Source organism: Sus scrofa, chromosome 2 (genome assembly GCF_054392235.1).
Source record: "Sus scrofa isolate SSC_HxYL_T2T_F1_AM1 chromosome 2, Sscrofa_HxYL_maternal_Yorkshire_Landrace_v2.0, whole genome shotgun sequence".
NCBI lineage: Eukaryota > Metazoa > Chordata > Mammalia > Artiodactyla > Suidae > Sus > Sus scrofa.
The window spans coordinates 133,046,561-133,065,734 of record NC_139384.1 but is presented as its reverse complement, the minus strand read 5'-3'; the positions used below and the strand labels follow the sequence as shown (position 1 = coordinate 133,065,734).

General features: G+C 40.3%; 1 protein-coding gene across 5 annotated transcripts in view; it reads left to right on the top strand.

Annotated features, from left to right (window-relative positions):
- The window catches only part of DTWD2 (DTW domain containing 2), a 1,117,698-nt gene that overhangs the window by 387,044 nt on the left and 711,480 nt on the right, over window positions 1–19,174 (top strand). For 2 of the 5 annotated variants that reach the window (XR_014838615.1, XR_014838612.1), the window contains exon 8: window positions 13,405–13,570. The exons of the other annotated variants lie outside the window; for them this stretch is intronic. The gene's annotated coding sequence lies outside the window, so the exon portion shown is untranslated. The remainder of the gene's footprint in view (window positions 1–13,404; window positions 13,571–19,174) is intronic. 5 annotated transcript variants of the gene reach the window in all.

Genomic DNA, 19,174 nt, shown 5'->3' with positions numbered 1-19,174 from the left:
CTGATGAACCCCAATGGGGACTCTTCACCTTTGCTTTTTGTAAGAGAGCTGTATTTTAACATCTTTTAATGACTTCAAATAGATGTATGTATTTATATATAGCATATAAAATAAATATGTATTATATATATATGCATATATATATATATTTCTGTGTAGCCATCAAAGTGTAAGGCAGTTGCTCTCTTCTTAAGAACCATTATCTACTATTAGCTGTAGTACAAAGTGTGCTCTTATGTATTATCTAATACACTAATTAAATTGAATGGGGTAGTGAGAACCTATTCAGTGTTGGAACTAATGACCCAGTGCATTAGTAGTGATAGAGAAGGTACATTTGAAGACAAATGTCTTGTTTTAATTGTACTGTTGTACCATTTGAATACAGAGAGTGACATTCCTTTCAAATTGTCTGTAAGTAAAGTCTGTCATTATACGAATGGTAAAGTATCATGTCTGTCTCCAGACTAACTAATGTTTAGTAAACATTTTTCTGTTGCTGATTATATCCATTCAGGGACTGTAAAAGTGAGTATAATGGATATTGATACCAATTATGGTTATTATACTGTTGAAAAATTAGGCAATATGGGAGCCTAAGATTACATTAGAAAAGATAGTATATATGTACTTATAAAAAAAGTAGCAGTACCAATTAATAACAACTAAAACTTGTACTTAAGGCCGCGTGACAGGTGTTCCCCTTATATCTCAGCGGGTTAAGAACCTGTCATAGTGTCCATGAGGATGTGGGTTTTATCCCTGGCCTCGCTCAGTAGGTTGAAGCTCTGGCATTGCACAAGCTGTAGTGTAGGTCACAGATGTGGCTTGGATCCTGCATTGCTGTGGCTGTGGTGAGGCCAGTCTGCTCTAGAGGCCAGCTCTAATTTGAGCCCTAGCCTGGGAACTTCCATATGCCACAGGCAGCCCTAAAAAGAAAAATAAAAAAAGACCTCATGACAAAATAGACATAAAAATATATAACATGATATTTAGAAACGTGAGCTTCACAAGAGTGGGATTTTATTTGCTTTGTTAACATTTATATCTCTAGCACCTAGAAGGATGCCTAGCGTATAGTATATTATTAATAAATATTTGTTGAATGAATGAAAGTCATATATATAATAATATCCTCTGATTCATCTTCTCATGAGTACTTAAGGTTTATTTCTGACTAGTTCATTCAGCTGCTATGACAGAAATACCAAAGACTGGGTGGTTTAACAAAAGACATTGATTTCGCACAGTTCTGGAGGCAGGAAATGCAAGACTAAGGTGCCAGTAGATGTGGTATCCAGTGAGAGATTGCTTCCTAGTTCACAGATGGCCATCCTTTTGTTGTATCCTCACAGAGCATAAAAGGTGCAGGAGACCACAGAGGTCTCTTTGATAAGGGCACCAATTTGAACCATGAGGTCTGCCTCTGTCTTAAGACCTAACTGCTTCCCTAAGGCCCCACCTCCAAATACCATCGCACAGGGGAATAGGTTTCAGCATGTGAGTATTGGGAGGTCAGACTTATTCATTTTTAGCAATTTCAAAACTACTTCCTGTCTTAGTTCATTAGAATTGAACTTGAAATACAATGTTAAAAATGCTGAGTGTCTTTCCTCAAATATTAAGCCGTAACAAGCTCTCTGTCAAAATTTCAGAAACTAGGTTCTAAGAAGTTAGGAAATTTGGTTGTGCTCACATTGTTGTGAAACAACACAGCTGTCCTCTGATCTCCTCATACGTTATGTTCTTACCTCTGCAGCGTACCCCACTCATGGCTAAGGGAAGCAACAATGTCAGGAGTCCCTTTGTGTAAGAAATAGAATAAGAATATAACATCTATCTATAGATAGTTGATATGTTTAATAAAGCTGTGAGCTAGGTTTGTAGTATTGAATTTTTTTTTGGCCAAGCCCTCAGCATATGGAAGTTCAGGGGCCAGGGATTGCAACCCATGTTACAGCAGTGACCCCTAGCCACAGTAGTGATGATGCTGGATCCTTAACCTACTGAACCACCAGGGAACTCCCTTACTGAAATTTTTTACAGTGAAGAAATTGAGGTAATTTGTTTGCAGTAAGCATTATAGTGCTGGAACAACGTGCAAAGAGGCTTTAACTGCCAATGTCTGAGTAGCCTTCATAGATAGAATTATGTAATGAATATTATGGCCATCTGCTTTTAAAAACACTAGGCCTGATGAAGAGAAATTCATCTGTCTGAAATTTTTTCGATATTTTAAAATTATGTTGCAGTAACACATGACTTCAAGTCTGTATAGGTTCCAACAATGTTTCTGTGGTATGCAGATTGGTTGTATCTCCTACGTAGAGGCTGTAGAAACAACCTTAGGCTAAAGGGACAGTCCATGTCTGGGACCTAGCTTCTGTTGACAGAAGAAAAGGAGCAATAGAGCCAATGGAAATGCCTGATGATTCTGCAGTCTTCTGCTCCAGCGTGGTAAGCATCACTTCTATTGGCCAAAGCAAAGCTCAAGTCCAGTGGGATAAGGAGGTACATTCATTCCCCCAGTGGGTACTGAAAGTCACATGGCAGTAGGTGGTGATGTAGGAGTCCTCTTCTGGAAAGGAGGAGTGAGTAATTATGAACATAGCACATTGCCCTACTCCATCTGTATTAGTGTCCCAGAGATGTTGTAACAAAAGAACATAAACTGGGTGGCTTAACACAACAGAAATGTATCCTCTTATAGTTCTGAAGGCCAGAAGTCAGATATTAAGGTGTTAGCAGTCACGATTCCTCTAAGACTCTAGGTAGAATCCTTCCTAGCCTCTTCCTGGCTTCTGACGGTAGCTGTCAGCCCTTGGTCTTCCTTGGCTTGCAGTGTCAGCCCTCCAATCTCTTCCTGTTGTCAGATGGCATTCTCCCTGTGTGTCATTCTGTTCATATGGCATCTTCCTCTTTTTATAAGGACAAGATATATTGGATTAGGGGCCCACTGTAATCATCTTAACACATTTTAACTTGATTTCATCTGAAGAGAACCTGTTTCCAAGTAAGGTCATATTCACAGGTACCAGGTTTATGACTCCAGCATATCTTTTGGAGCCATACAATTCAACACATAACAGTGTCCTAGCTTATTTCCCACTTCTTGTAATGAGGTTCTCCCTCATTCTCTTACACTTTGATTCAAAACCACTTACTTTGTTCTAAAGTCTCTAATTTGTGTTCTATGATTGATGGATATCCTATTTGTATCTCTGCCAGTGTTTCCTATTTCATGATCTAATTGGACAGTGTTGATCCAAGTATAAACTCTTAGTTAAATATATTCCCGATCTTTAAGATTACAGAATCCAAATAGGACTGGATGCAAGGTAGATGAGTGGATTTAAATATGGCAGAATATGAAAAGTACACTAGTATGATTTCATACTCTTCATTACAACTGGAATCTTTGAGGAACTACCACTTTTCCAGTTTGGGTTATACCGAACGATAATATCCACAATTCTTTGGCAAGGCTGGGAAAATGCTTACTAGCCTTTACACAGCATCTTATAACAGGCTGAATGCAGAAGCACATACAGGAATCTAGCTGTCTTGTATTCAAGCCACTATCAAAGACATTTGCGAGGAAAATGTAAAACTGTAACTCTCATCACTAAATTATTTTTTTGTTTGGAAATTATATTTTTTTCATAAAATATGTTTTATGTGAATATATAGCAGTTTCATTATTATTATTTTAAATAGAGAAATAAGTGAACCTTTTTAAATGTCTTAGTTTTAATCTTTTACATGGTAAATACAGCTAGGTGTCACCTACATAATTTAAATCTGTTCAAGATCCTCAAAAACAAAAAAGTTGGAGAACTACTGATGCAGGAAATCTTGAGGGCATTGGAATGAGATAAGAGTGTTGATCTTTTCTCCTTTACAGAAGGTATAGAAATTATTAGGCCAAAATACTTGCTACCAAATCTATGCATCTGCCTTCAACTTTCCCATTTAGTCCTCCTTCCCCTCCTTTATAGGGAGGTGTCCTGATTCCTACCTAGAATCTTCCTTCTCTGTCCTCTGAATCAGCCACCAACCCCCACCCCCACACACGCTGTCATGGGTCTGGTCCATTGCTCATTACCTCTTGCCTTATCTTCCTCCATCCTTCTGGGTTGGCTGCATTCACATCAGCCATTACATAGGTTTAGTTCTCTTGCATTAAAGTCTTAAACAATAGACACTTTGAACTTCTCACCTTCCAGCGAAAAGTTCCATTTCCAGTGTTGACCATTCTTCTGTCTTGTTTTTTCACGACACCACACTCTCCTGACTTTCTTCCCACCTCTTAGAAAGCTTTTTACCTCCTTTGTCAACTACTTCTCTTTTAATTCCTCCTTAAATATTGGTGTTTTGCAGGATGCATCCTTGGAGCTTTGCTCTTCTGTTTCTACACTCTCCTTGGGCAAACAATCTCATATACCACTTGGTTTCAATAACTATCTATGTGCTAATGGCTAAAATCTATACTTTCTACCCAATCCTTAATCCTGAGTTTGAGTCCCATAAATGTCAGTGACTTATGTGACATCTTTCCTAGGGTGTCTCCAAAGCACCTAAAAATCAGTCTGTTCAGAACTCTGCTAAACTTTTTCTCTTTTAAACACTGTCCTCAGTGAATGTCACAGAAATTAGAAGCATGGACTCTCAAGCAGTGTGGCCAAATCAAATCCTGACTCCAACACTTACTGGCTGTGTGATTTAGAGAAAATTCCTTATCTTTTATGCTCCAGTTTCCTCATTCATAAAGTGTGAATAATAATAACAGTTTTACATCAACATTTTGTTGTATTAACAAGACTATATGTGGAAGGCTGAGAACAGTACTAGACAAATAAAAAATATCAATGAATGTGAGTTTTGATTTTCTACCTGGATGCTCCAGCATGAAACCTGGGTATCACTCTTGCAATCTCCAGCTTCCTAACCCCTCCCATTTACATCCAACCAATCACCAAATCCTAGTGATTAGTTTTGACTGACGATTTCTGAAATCTATTCAGGCATCACTACCACCATTATGACATTATTCATGCTGTATCTGGATAAAACCCACCCAGGTAATTGATTTTCCTAGTTTACCTCTGGCCCCTCCCAGGTAGTCTTCACAATATAGCTCAGTCGATTTGTTGCCAACAATTTGATTATATCACAGTCATTCATCAGACTCATTAATGGCTCCCTCATTAGTACTAGTAGTGGGGCTGAGCTCTCCCAGCACTGGGACTATGGGATGAAGGACCCTGGGAGCTGAGCTGCTGCAAGACTCCTCTAAGAAGAGAGTAGAGAATGCATCACATTCTACCCACAATCCCAGCACAAGGGATCTGAGGAGGAGGATCTGTCCTATATTCTTTTTTTCCTGGTGATTCTTTCAATGAAATTCAAAAACTCTGATGTCAGTTTAGAATAAGGGGAGTCTAAATAGAAACAGAGCACTCAGATAATCAGGTGAGAAGATGTGGCTTGGGGAAGGAAGAAAGTGAAAATCTAATTGTGTTAACTCTTTGCAACATTTTTGTACAGTGATAGGGCTTACCAGTGTCACCAGAGCACAACTTAAGTTGAGCGACTAATTTCTAAGTTTTTCTATTTAATTTTTACTATTTGCTGTTGAGATGCTAATGTTATAAAACGAAAACAAAAAGTAAAAAAAAATTCTCTGTTGAGAATTTCACCTAGAGCCTTGTGTCCACTCACGAGAGAACAATTTCAGAATGAAATAGACCAAAGTGTTCGGTCTCCTGGCATGCTTTCCTAACAATTAAATTGGGCTCTCTTCGCCAGCCATTTCAAAGACATTTTCTGTTTGAAGCCGTCTGCCCACTCACTGTGAGCAGATGTAACTGCTTATCCTCCTATAAACAAGGAAAAGACCTTCAGGTGATCTGATTTGGAAGGAGAAGCTGGCTGTGGGAGAGACAGGAAGCTTCGGGGCAAAGAGAAAAAGGCGTGAAGAAAGCCAGAGGAAGGGCATTCAGAGCATAAAATGAATTGGAAAAGAACCAAACAAGGTATAGTGGGAAAGTGCTGCTGGCATTACTCATTCCAGGAGTGTGGGGCCCCTTCTGTAAGTGAAGGACTGAATCTGCTCCTCTTGTGGAAACAAGGGAGTCAGGAAAATGTCAGACTAAGGGCACACTAACAGAACACTTGATTGTGAATGTTTTGAATATTTTGTGTAGTGCATAAAGCAGGATATAAAGTAGAGGAGATCCTGAGATATCAAAGAAAAAATGCACTGGATGCTGTTAACAGGCAAGAAAGACTTTACTGAAGACCATTGCAATAGGATTAGAGAGATTGAACTAAGGTTCCCTGGAGCAAATGGCAGGAGAGTTTTAAGTGCTGAATCAACTAGTGGTAATTACTGGAAGAGGTCAAGAAGGAGGCTGGGCAAGGTGATTAGGCCACCTGTGTTTGCTAATTGGTGCTTTTTGAAGTTAAGGTCTTATATTTCCACAAAGACTAAAGAATGCTATCTTCTTGATGATTATGTTTCAAAGGGATGACTCCCAGTTCCTTGAGAAAGACATTCCTGGTTCGTAATAATGGCAGGAGGCTTTTAGGAAGATTTACTGGTGTCAGGTAGTCGGCTTTCCTGAGCAAGAGTGAGTGGACCCAAGTCTCGTGTAGTAACAATTCCTTTTTCTCAATATCTCTGCTTTGTTTCCTTGATCCTTATACTAGTGCAGGAGAAGTTCTCCCCTTAGAGTTTCAAGGTGACTGCCAGCGTTTTCTAGGGCTAACACATTCTTCTCCATATCCAACAGGAAGAAAGTTTGGGCAGTACTCAGAAAAACAAAGGAGCTTTTCTTTTCCAGAGACCCAACAAATAGCTCCTCAATTCCTCTTGGGCTCTTGTTGAGTCAATCACAGGGCCAGGGAAATGGACTTGGCATCTCCTTGAGTGAAGGGTAAAGTCCATCAATTTCTTGGGCTACCCTAACAAAGTAATACAAAGTGTGTGGCTTAAAGTACTATAACTTTATTCTCTGACAGTTTTGTAGGCCAGATGTTCAAAATCAAGGCGTTGATAGGGCAATGCTCTCTTGTGGGCTTCAGGGGAGAATGTGTGACATGCCTTTCTTTTGGCTTCTGGTGCTGCCAGCAATCCTTGCCATTCCTTGGTTTACAGCTGAATAACTCCAGTATCTGCCTCTGTTGCTACATGTAATTCTTTATATGCCTGTGTCCGAACTTCCCTCTTTTATTAAATATACCAGTTAGATTAGACTCGGGCTTACCCTAATGATCTCATCTTACTTGATTATATATGCGAAGTCTCTATTTACAGATAAGGTTGTATCCATTCACACTGGAGGTTAGGACTTCGATGTGTGTGCATTTGTGTGTGTGTGTTTGTGGCCATAATTCAACCCATAACAGAATGAATTCACTTATCAAGGCTGCTTTGATTATTAGAAGGGAAAAATGGCAACTGAAATACACCCATATGTTGTTGCAGAAATAATCATAATTTTAGGCTTCCTGCTCTCTGATTTCCATGTCCCACTTTAGCAACTCTCTTTCTCTAACATTCCCACTCTAGTAATTCTACTCTCTTTGTAGAACCTCCTATCCATTGGCTCCATCATCTCACCTCCCTGTGTAGTTGGCGTGGCTTGTGAGGTTCTCATTGTAATCACTCTCTTGTACATACCCTCAGCATACTTGTCCTCCTTCCTTTCGTGAAGTGCATTGTACAACACCATGGTCTTGGCTAAAACTGATTCTTGGTTAGCTCGGCATCTGAAGCCAAACCTCCGAACATGGCTTTAGAAAAACACACTTAAATGCTGACTGGTGTCACTTAGAACTTGTAATCACAAACCTCATGTGGCCTCTCAGTATTGCTCAGCCCTGTGTGGTATGTGTTTCTCATATTGATTAGTTCTCCCACTCTCTCACATACCTCTTTCACGTTTTCCCCTCTCTTCAGACCTCCTATACTCCTGTCACACTTCTAATAGCCATGGATACCCCTTTTCTTATTCATTGATGCAATAGAGGGAAACAGAAAAGAGCCTTTTAATCCACCAATCATGAAATCTACCAAAATGCCATAACTGTACTCTTATAGTTTACTGTCTCTCTTGGAACAGTGGGTGAACTGTCTGACCTCCCATCAAGGACAAACCTCTATATTTGCTCCTTCTGCTTCTGCCATTCCCCTTCCCCCAGCACTATTTCCTTCCATCTACAGGGTCATTTCCATAAACATATAATATGTCATAATAGCTCCGTGATTTGAAAAGTTCTCACCTGTCTTCATATTCCTTTGAAGGTATTTTCTTATTTTTCTGCTTCCTGTTAGTGCAAAACTCTGTGAAAGAGCTGTCTTGAACCACTAGTCTCTGCTTTCTACTCCAACTAGACTTTCATCACCAAAACTCTCCTTAAGCAGCTCTTGTAAGGTCCTCACCCACTTCTGCCTTGCCAAATCCGCCAGCCAGTCTCAGTCCTTATCTTATCTGTCCTCTTGGCAGATTTTGATACATTTGTTCAGTTGTTTTGTTGGAAACACTTTCTCCACTTGTGGGAAATCACACAGTGTGGAGATGAAACACACTCACTCACTCAAAGTTATTTGCAGTTAGAGCACATGTCTAGGAAGCACACCAACAGCTTCGTACAACTAGATGTTGAAGTGCCCAAAGCATGGACCTCTGCTTTCCACTCTTTCCAGCTACACTCACCCCATAGGTGATCTCAAGCCTTCCATGACTTTCTGTGTCATCCACATGCTGATGACTCCTGAATGTATGTCTCTGGCCCTTGCCTCTACCATGAACTCTCTATCTGTACATCTAGCTGCCTATTTTACATTTCATTTAGATCTTTGCTAATCATCCTAAATTAGTATGTCCTAAACAAAACTCTTGATTTCTGCTGCCAATCCCTTTCCTTCCTCGGTCAGCCCCATCTCATGATAGGACTATAGCACACACATGTGTACGGTGTCATCCATGGTTCTTCACATTCTCTTGTACTTCACCTTCAGTCTTCCAACAAAACTTTCCAGGTTTCCTATCAAAAGATATCCTGGAGATAAAAAGCCATCCTGAATCCAGTGACTCTTGGTCACTTCAGCTGTTCCCAGTCCAGCCCGCTACTACCACTCTTCTGAGAAATTTCAATACTTGCCCATCTGGTTTTCCATTTTCCACTCTTCCCCCTTACAGTTGGTATATTTCCCTAGAAGCCAAAATGATTGGTTATATCATTAATTGGATCATATTATACCCTGATTATAAGTCTTCCAATGAATGGAATATTGTCCCAGGTCCTTATCATGGCTCATAAAGCATAACATTATTCTCACTTCCAACCTCATCCACTATTTCTCCTTCCACTCCCCCTGGCTCCCTCCACCCCTCTAACCTACCCTGTTTTCTTTTCATAGCACTTAATACTTCCTAAGTACCACATTATATATATTTTCACTGCTCTATCTTTGGCATCTATAAAAGTATACCTGACAAGTAGAAGGTTCTCAGCTAATATGGCTTGAATAACAGTAATACTCTTATCAATGGTTTATATTTACACACTTTAAATATGCCACATGGTACTTGCTCCACATGGATTATTTTATTTAGTAATGATTATGGCCCTGTAATATAGGTTCCATCATTATTTACATGGAATAGATTAGGAAATTGAGATGGACACAATGCCACACAGCTATGTGGTAGTGATTGAATTTAAACCTTGCCTGTTGGTTTTCAGAGGCTTCCTCTTGAACATTTCACCTCTCTCAATGTTGTACTGTCTATCCTAAATGTCAAACCCCACTACAAACTCAGAAGCATTCTCTGCTCCATTTTGGAAGTGGAAGTGGAGATTAATTGTCTAAGTGTACATACACATTCTTGCACCCTTCCCTAATTTATCTCCCAAGGTCCTTCTTATTACATTTCTTCCTGAAGCCATTTTTGCCTTTGCTTTTTTGTCTTTTACATTTGCTCCCAGGGGACGCTGACAAAGCCTGTTAACTCTTATAGGAGTTTTTGTGTTTGTCTCTCAGGATTGTCAGATTGAAGCCTGATTCTCATTTTCCCGCTATTATATTTTCATTGCCACAAAAACTCTTACTTTCATGTATATGTGAATTCATTTGAAGAAGCTGAGTTACCATAACATAAATAATTTGACACTGAATATAACCAAGAAGACATTAGGCCTGTACTAGCGACTCACACACCCTTTGATTAATTAATAGATAACTACCAAAAACATGAATGGCCCTCTTTTTCATTTTTTAAAATGAATTTATATCATTAGTTGTTGCTTTAAGAAGAACTATACTTGTGCTTAATAAAACATAATTTATGTTTTATACATTTTAATGAAAAAAATGTTCTTTATTTGTGACTCTCACTCATAAGTAAGCAGAGAAGAGATTTGGAGGAAGTTTGATCTACGTGTGTCCAAAATTCTGTATTTTTAGGAAGAGCTAGAAGTGGAAGAATCAAGCACCATATTGTAAGAGCTAATTACCATAACTTCCTTTACAACCTATCTTTTTATAGTGTAAGCTGTGTAATGCTGCCCTATGCTTGTCTTGTGTGTTTAACTTTATTCCACTTACCATTGTTCAGAATGTTCACTAGATTTGTGTTTTTTTTTTTTTTTTTTTGTAGATGGAAAACAATCTTTTAGCCTACTTTTAAAAATTACGCATGATCTTTTAACCTAAAGATAGCTCAGTGACCCTTCTGTGTGTTGAAAACCTCTTCTTTTTGATAACTTTCTCTCGATTTCCCTTGGATAGTTAAATAATTGGTCTTGCTCACTCTTTTTGGGACTTGGAAGCTTGCCCCAATTATGCAGCTGACTTTGATGCATATCTTAAAATGAAACTGCTTTTCCACTCTGCTTTCCAGTTTCCTTAGATAACACACGTGAAGGATCAGAGGACATTGTTGGCCAACTCAAATGTGAAGTCAGCTACAAAGCTAAATGAAGGAGTTCCCATTGTGTCTCGGGGGGTTAAGAACCTGACTAGTATCCATGAGGATGTATGTCCTTGACCTTGCTCAGTGGGTTAAGGATCCAGCATTGCCTCAACCCGTGGTATAGTTGCAGATGCAGCTTGAATCTGGTATTGCTTTGACCCCCAGCCCGGGAACTTTGATATGCCACCATGGGTGCAACCCAAAAAAGGAAAAAAGCTAAATGAGGGCTTCTCTCATTTATCTTGGAAGAGGGAGCATGGAAGATATGCATAAATGAAACCAGTGTGCTCTCTCTTCTAAAGAAGAATTCTCTTGATCTGTGAATACTGTGGCTTAATTTTTCAGGATTTTCTGCTATTTTACCACTTAGCTTCCTTAAAAAATGATGTTATTATGTTCTTATAACAGAATCACAATTTTGTGCATGTCGTGTCTAGCACACACACAATCACAGATGTAGGAATACCGCTGTCCTCTGGCAGTCTCTCTGGGACAGAGTTGAGAATGATTTACTCGGAGTCAGTTTGCCAGCAACAGGGACTACAAATCTGCTGATTCACTCAGTTCTTGAGGAAAAATCAATTGTGTCAAATCTTCTTGCAGTGTGATAGGAAACATTGTGAGTACAAGTCAATTCAATATTAATTTAGTACTTTGTACTTGACACTGCTTGACACTGAGCTAACGTTGACTGTCTGGTCCCATAAAACAGGCATGATGGGCTGCAAGTCTATCCTTTCACTACTACTTATTACTATTTATACTGCAACCTCCACTATAACAACTACTACTGCTGCTACTTCTACAACTACTGGATCACTTTTCTATGGCACGCAAGATATGATGGGCACTGTTCTGATCATTGCTCTTTAATAAAACAGCTCTTATGATATAGGAACTATTGATGTGTCTATTTTGTAAATGTACAAAGCAAAGCACAAAGCAGTTAAGTAACTTGCTGAAAGTCATATAGCTGGTAGTAGAAGAATGGGGATGTAAATTCTATATCTAGACCTTTGCACTATCCTGAGCTCAGCATCTTATGAGCAATACCTGATACATGGTTGATGCAGCAAAGGCACGTTGACTTTGTATATTTTAATGTGTTTGTAGTGTAAGCAGTCTGAATGATGGGCCAGTGTGAGCTGCATATACAATTGTATTGTTTTATTTTTTCAGTTAATTGTGTGAGATCGCCCACTTTTATCAATGGCTATCTATCTGATACCAGTGAGGTTTTCCCCTCTTACTAGCTCTAACTGTCCAAGAACCTTAGAGGTCTCCTCGGTCCCATGGGGTTAGCTTATCTTCCAAATAGCCAGTGGACAACTGGGTTATAGGCTCAGTTGGGTTATAAGCTCCTGCTTGCGCTCCTCCTTGGTGCCACATGGTGCTGCTGTTGATAGCTGGTGCCCCATCACATACAGACCTCTGCTTGGTGTCCTGTTACATCTTACCAGTTCATTCATTTAGAAGCTATTTTTAATGAACATACCATGTGCTAGGCCCTGGGCTGTGCTATCTGCTAAACTACAAAAGCTGGTCAAGAGAGAAAACCTTTTTATGGAGCTTACTCTAGTGAGAAACAAGGGAACCAGTAACTATGTAAAATATGTACAGATTAATGCTTGGAGAATAGAAGCAGGAAGTAAGGGGTGTGGGTCTATTAAAAATAATCTGAGATAGTATCCGTAAGGAGGTACCCTTTCAGCTGAGACCTACAGTTATGGAAATGTTCTCAACTTAGATGATGGTGATATGAATATGCTAAAGAAACGTCGGTGTGTATGATTTGGCCTGGTGAACATTATGGTATATAAATAGTGTGTCAATAAAACTGTTTTAAAAAAAGTATTGACATCCAGCAGAGATATGATCATAAGTCGATTGCACCATATTTTCATTTTCAAACATAAAACATAAAATAGGATTCTGTTTTATGAATTGGGTAAATTCACAGTTTTCCCCATTGCTTTGAGATTTGGCCTTCTTGAGTGGGGATCAGTTATCTGTCTGCGTTAGAGCATTCCTTTTTCTACAGCTGTTTTCTCTCTGTTCTTCCCTGTGAGTTTATTCCTTACAAATTTCCCCTTACTATGATTTTGGTGAAATTCAGGAGAAAACAAAATTAGTTGTGTGTGTTCAGTCTATAATCTTAGCTAAGAACTCCTATTATATTTTCTGCATAGTTACTGCTCAATTGTAAGCTTTTATTCTGTATGCTAACTACTTGATTTTCTTACTGTTTCTAAGAGTTTTTTAATTATCTTGGGTATTCTGACTATATGATTTTGCCCAGTGCAATCAATGCCTAAACCTTACCAATATTTATATTTATATTTTATTTCTCTTGGCTAGGACTTGTACAAAAATGAAATAATGATGATGATGATGAATGTTTTTGACTTTTTTCTTCCTAAAGATTAATGGAAATGCTTCAAAGATTTCACCAGAAAGCATAATGGCTTGGTTTTAAATACATCTTATAAAAAACAAAAACAGACAACAACAACAACAACAAACTGAGGTCTGGATGATGGGATGAGCCAGCCACACCAAAAGGCAGGGGAAGAGCATTTCATTTAGCAGTAAGTCAAGAAAGAAAAGGGCGACCAGTGTGAAGCCTTGGTGACTGTGGGGCAGAGTGGATGGGATGGAGTTGCAGAGCTCTGCATGCCATGCCATGTAGGGATTTCTAGGACACAGGAGCAGGGCTTTGCCATTTCTGGTTAACAGCTTGGTTTTTATGATGTCTTTAAATCTGTATTGGTCACCCCTGCTTCTAGCTCTCATGTCTGTCACCTCCTGCCCACTGCTCCCCTTCCTGATAGACTGTATTAGCTCACACTGAGGGTAGTGGTGGGGCTGAGAAAGGGAACAGTGCTATTTCTCTGAGGTCCAGCTGTGGCTCTCATTTTATTACTGGCTTGGGCAATTGGCTCCATGGTCTTTTGCTCCAGGCTCACTCTGTCCTTCACTGAGTGGCTCCTCCCCCTGCCAGTCCCCAGGTGAGCTCACAAATAGGGCCCCCAGCTCTACTCTTCATTCTTTTTGTATAGCTCCTCCAGCTCTCTACTTAATGATGTCACACTGCAATTTCTGCTTTGCTGTTGCCATTCTGTTCTGTGTTGGGCCTTTCTTAGGCACTTGGTATTTTTCTAAATTATTCTTTAGGAAGTAAGGTAGAAGCCCTCTACCTGGGCCAGAATTTTCGGATGGTTTTTGACATTACCATTCTGGATTTTCAACCTAGGATGTGAGAGTGGATATAGGAAACCAGGAAAACCATGTTACCTTTACCTGGTCTCTTTCTCTCTTCTCCCCCCAACCCCAGTTTTAGAAGAGACATTTTATTCACCTGTGAAGGTGTTTCCCACTTTTTCTACTATCTACCTTTCTGCACTATGGCTTCCAGTGAAGCTTTGTGCTCAGACCTTCTTGCTTTTGACGCATGGGGTGAAACTTTGGGGATGAGGAGGACCCTTTCCTTTCTTAGCAAATGCTGGCTCTGTTATCAGCAATAACTTAAATGGAAACACAAAGCTAAGTGATGATTTCTGAGTACTAGGCCGGGCTCAGCTCTTTCTATGGAGGATTCATGCCTTCAAGTCATGGGTAGTTAGCTACAGGGAGTAGGGCAAATGATTTACATGGAAAGACATATTTATCATAATGAAGACATTACCAGTCTACTGTCCAAAAGGGTATTATTACTACTATACTGTATGGAGAGGGTTTTTGTTGACCAAACTTGGCCTCTGTCCTCTGGTGCCAAATAGAAATGCAGAGACAGGGTTTTGATTGAAGGAGAAAAAATAGCTTTCCTTGCTTTGCCAGGCAAAGGAGGCCATAGCAGGCTAATGCCTAAAGACTATGCCCTCCTTTGGGGAAGAATTGTGAGGGGTTTATAGTCGAAAAGGAGAAAAACAAGGGTTAAGATAAGAATAAGAGTTGGAGCAAAAATGCATTCTTCTTTTTATCTCTTTCTGGGAATCTTTGTCACCAAAGCTAGTGTCAGGAGATCTCAGCATGATTCTCATGGTGGTCTTCTGGGTTAGCACATCTTGACTTTTCCTAGAATAACAATACTTGCGGGAAGTGCATGTAGGTCAGAGATTGGAAGAAACAAGGAAAGTTCCTGGAAAATATCAGGTGCTTATAATTTTTAACCCATCGGTAATTGTGCTCAGGGTGCCTAATCTTTAGTTCACAGGAGATTCTGTTTAGGATGCAATCAAACGAGGGAGGAGGACAAGGAAGGGCTCCAAACTGTTCACTTTTAAAGTATTCATTTCTAAAGGAGCATAAGGAATATAACTTTTTTCTTAGGTGTGTATATCTACCTCATTTTGTGTATCCCTTGAGGGGGAACTAGGACTTTGACCTAAAGGCTGCACTACTGTTGCTTGACTGTTCCTCCCTTGTCTTTTCATCCCCTTTCCCATCAGCAGCTGTCTGAGCCTGCCCCTTGGAACCCATGGAACACCATGGAGGCTGAATGAGGTCCATTTCTTAAAAACAAGAAATGGGGACACGGAAAGGATTTGGGGCCCTGCTCAGTTTCGGTTTTGAGGCTGAGTCAGACTAACTGGGTGAATGCTGGGGCCAATCAGCATGGTGAGTTATTGGCACAGCAGAAGTACAAAGGGCTTTTGGTGCTTATCTAATTTACATGATAGTCTGGTAGAACTACAGTTGTTCAGGTGTCTTCCCTTTCCTAATTACCTCTTATAATTCATAAGGAAACTGAGACCAGCCCTACTATTTGTGCAAACATGTAGACAGGGTTTTGGATGAAGGAGAAAAAGATAGCTTTATTGCTTCACCAGGCAAAGGGGGCCAGAGAAGGCTAATGCCTTAAAGACTGTGCCCCTCTTGGGAGAGATCAGAAGGTGGTTTTATAGTTTGGGAGTGAAAAATAGGGCCATTGATAAGGATCAGGATAGATGAGAGCTTGCATTGTCTTTCAAAGCTGGTGTTTAGGTGGTCCCAGGATTGGTTCTGATGATCCTTCTTTTGGAATGAAGAATGCTTCATGAACATCTTCCATTTGTTGGGGATTTCAGTTCTGTGGAAGAACTCAAAGATATTGTTAGGTATATTCCTTTAGGAGGAACCAGGATCCTGCCTCAAGGCTGCACTATTATCTCCTGAGTGTTCCTCCCTGGTCTCTGCATCCCCTCCCTTCCCTGATTAGTAACTATTTGAACCTGCTTTTTGGAGCTCAGGGAATATCATGGAGGCTGAAGCCCATTCCCCAAAAACAAGAAATTGAAGGCACAGAAAACTTGTGTGCCCAGGAGCCCCACAGGGCCCTGTTCGGTTTTACTATTCCCACCTCACACTTCAAGAATCGATATTAATTATTTTTACTCAAGCACAGTAGTTCCATTTTATTGCGGCATCTTTCAATAATCTAGACTTTAGCAACCCGTGCATTTCCCCAGATGACTTTCATTAGTAAGGATTGTCCAGGTGACTGAGCTTAACCTAACCTAGCCATACTCAACTGGAGTTCTTTATTTTATGCCTGGGAAAGAGTTTCTCCCCTACCCCTCTAGCCCCCACCCCATCCCAGTTTTGGATGCACCAGGGAAGCCTGCAACCCTAACGCTTCTGATAGCCTTCTTGTGCCTAAGGTAAGACAGCCTTGGGATGAAGCCAAGTCGTACATATGGCAGGAAAGGGAGAGAGAATTGTTACCAAGGAAAAGGTTCTTTGTCTCATTGCAGAAGGAATTCAGAAAAGAGACGGAAATTAAGAAAGTCAAATGATGATTTATTTGAGAAATATGTCCCTGGAGGGCATGTGGGCAGATGGGCAAGCAGCTGCCCTGCATTTCTTCAGCAGGCTGGTTATGAACAGCATACAATGGAATGGGCAGAATATTCATTGGGAAGGAGGGGCTTGGGGGTTGTATTCTGTGATTTCATTCCAGCTCCACCTCCCTGAAGGGAGGAGAGATTTTTGTCCTTATTTAGCTTTAATCAGAAGTGTCATGGTGTCAATACATGATGGGAACTTCTTATCCGCAAGGCTGATTTTATTGTAATAAGGGTATAATGTGTAACAGGTTACTTTCGGACACTACAAATTATTGCCTTCTCCCACCTTCTTTTGTCTGCCTCCAGGACACTTATTACCCCAAAATATGTGGTTTCCTGTAAGTCTAGAGGTTCCTGCTTTTTTGCGCCTGCCCATGGATTCCCACTGTTTGCAAGGTGCTTGGTTTCCTGCCACCTGGCTCTGTGCCCCCTCCTCCCCCAAACTTAGGTATTTGCCTGCTGTAACAACAGAGTGACTCTGGCTAAACCAAACAGTCTCCTTTAATTCTGAATTTATTGTCATGTGAGACAATACATTTCCCAGTTGTTTCAGCCAATTTCTGACAGGATTTCTGTGTTTTGTTTCATTTTGCAGCACACATCCTTTATCTGGCCTGATAGTAGATTGGGTCAGGTAGTTGACATCCCTACTAGATTCTGAGAAAATGAATTTGAAATCCAGAAGTAAGAGAGGATAATCTGGGGTAGGGGGTGTAGTCGGAGTGGGTGCAAAAGCCTCTTGTTTTTCAAGGACTTTAACAGCAGTTGATATAAGATAGGCTTCACAGTTGTGATGAGTAGGGAAGGGGTAGGCAAGTGTAGCATTTGGGTTAGGGAAGAGGAAGAATGAAAGTAACTAACATTTATTGAGAATTTGGATTCATGGCATTGATTTTCATTTTGGATACAGTACTACATTTTTGCCTCTCAACAAAGAGAGATATTAAGTAACATTCCCATAATTACAAAGCTAGTATGATCTGATCCCAGTTCATCTACATCTACAGAGCTATGTAAGTCACTCACCATCTATGGCATGATTTGATAATTTAAGAAGGCAAGAAAGCTCAGAATACTTTTTTAAAAAGGGGCCCATCAAAAATGCTAATGTGAAGAGGAGGTTTATTTCCCAGCTCTAAAGGAGCATTTGCTAATTCAGATTCAGAATAACTAATTTCTAATGGATTTAGAGCATTTGTGGTAATTATTTCAATGTTCTGAGAACAGAACACTCTTAGCTTTTGCATATTTATCGCAAGACTGACAAATCAGTCATCTGAAAGATAACAAAGATAACAAAGATCCCAAAATCCTAATGCTTGTAAATTTGGGGAAGTCCTCTTAATTCTCTTACTCTGCTTAATGCTAAAAAGCCAGTCAGGAGAGACAGCCCTGGTGCTTGATGGATTTCTCCAAATTTTGCTGAAATTGTTGAAAAGATAGACAAAACAGGAGAATTTAGAGAATATTAACTGTATAATGTTATAATTGGTCCTCTTTTCCAGTGTCGTCCTTGTTGTGGTCCATGAACATGGACTGGAAAAAGAATTTTCCAACATACTGTGGTGAAGGGAAAGAAGAGTTTATTGGGATAAGAGGTGCTGCTGGGGCAGTGGGATGACTTCCTGATGATCAGGGAGAGCCCACCTCAGGGGTGCATGATCCTGTCTGTTTTTATAGCCCAGGGAAAGAGGAGAGGTCTTGTGATACACCTGCTGACCTGCTTATTGGCTGAGGAAAGATGGGGGTCTTCATATACACTTGCTAGTGGTTGGAGGGTGTATATTGCCCCTATAGAGGTGAGGAGTGGGCCACATACCTTTCCTTTAGAGGTATGAAGGAGTAGGTTGCTTAAATCAGGGGAGAGGGCATTGCAGTAAGACAGGTGCGGCAATTATAAAGGTCTGGGTCTGGTAATTCTTGTCTTGGCCAGAGGATTTGCATTCTATCTCTTTGAAGGAGGCTTAAAGTCCCACAGTCCTTTCTTTCCAATCTTTGCTTTTTACTTTGTCTTTTTTTTTTTCCTTTGGTCTTTTAGGGCTGCACCCACAGCATATGGAGGTTCCCGTGCTAGGGATCCATTTGGAGATGTGGCCACCAGCCTACACCAGAGCCATAGCAATGCAGGATCCCAGCCATGTCTGCAGCCTACACCACAGCTTATGGCAACACCATATCCTTAACCCACTGAGCAAGGCCGGGGATTGAACCTGCATCCTCATGGATGCTAGTCAGGTACGTTAACTGCCAAGCCATGATGGGAACTCCAACCTTTGCTTTTAAGAATGAGTGAGAAAAGACTGATTCTATAATGTTCTGGGAAAGGAGTGTCAGGCTAGTTTGGTTTGCATTTTCTATTACTTTTTT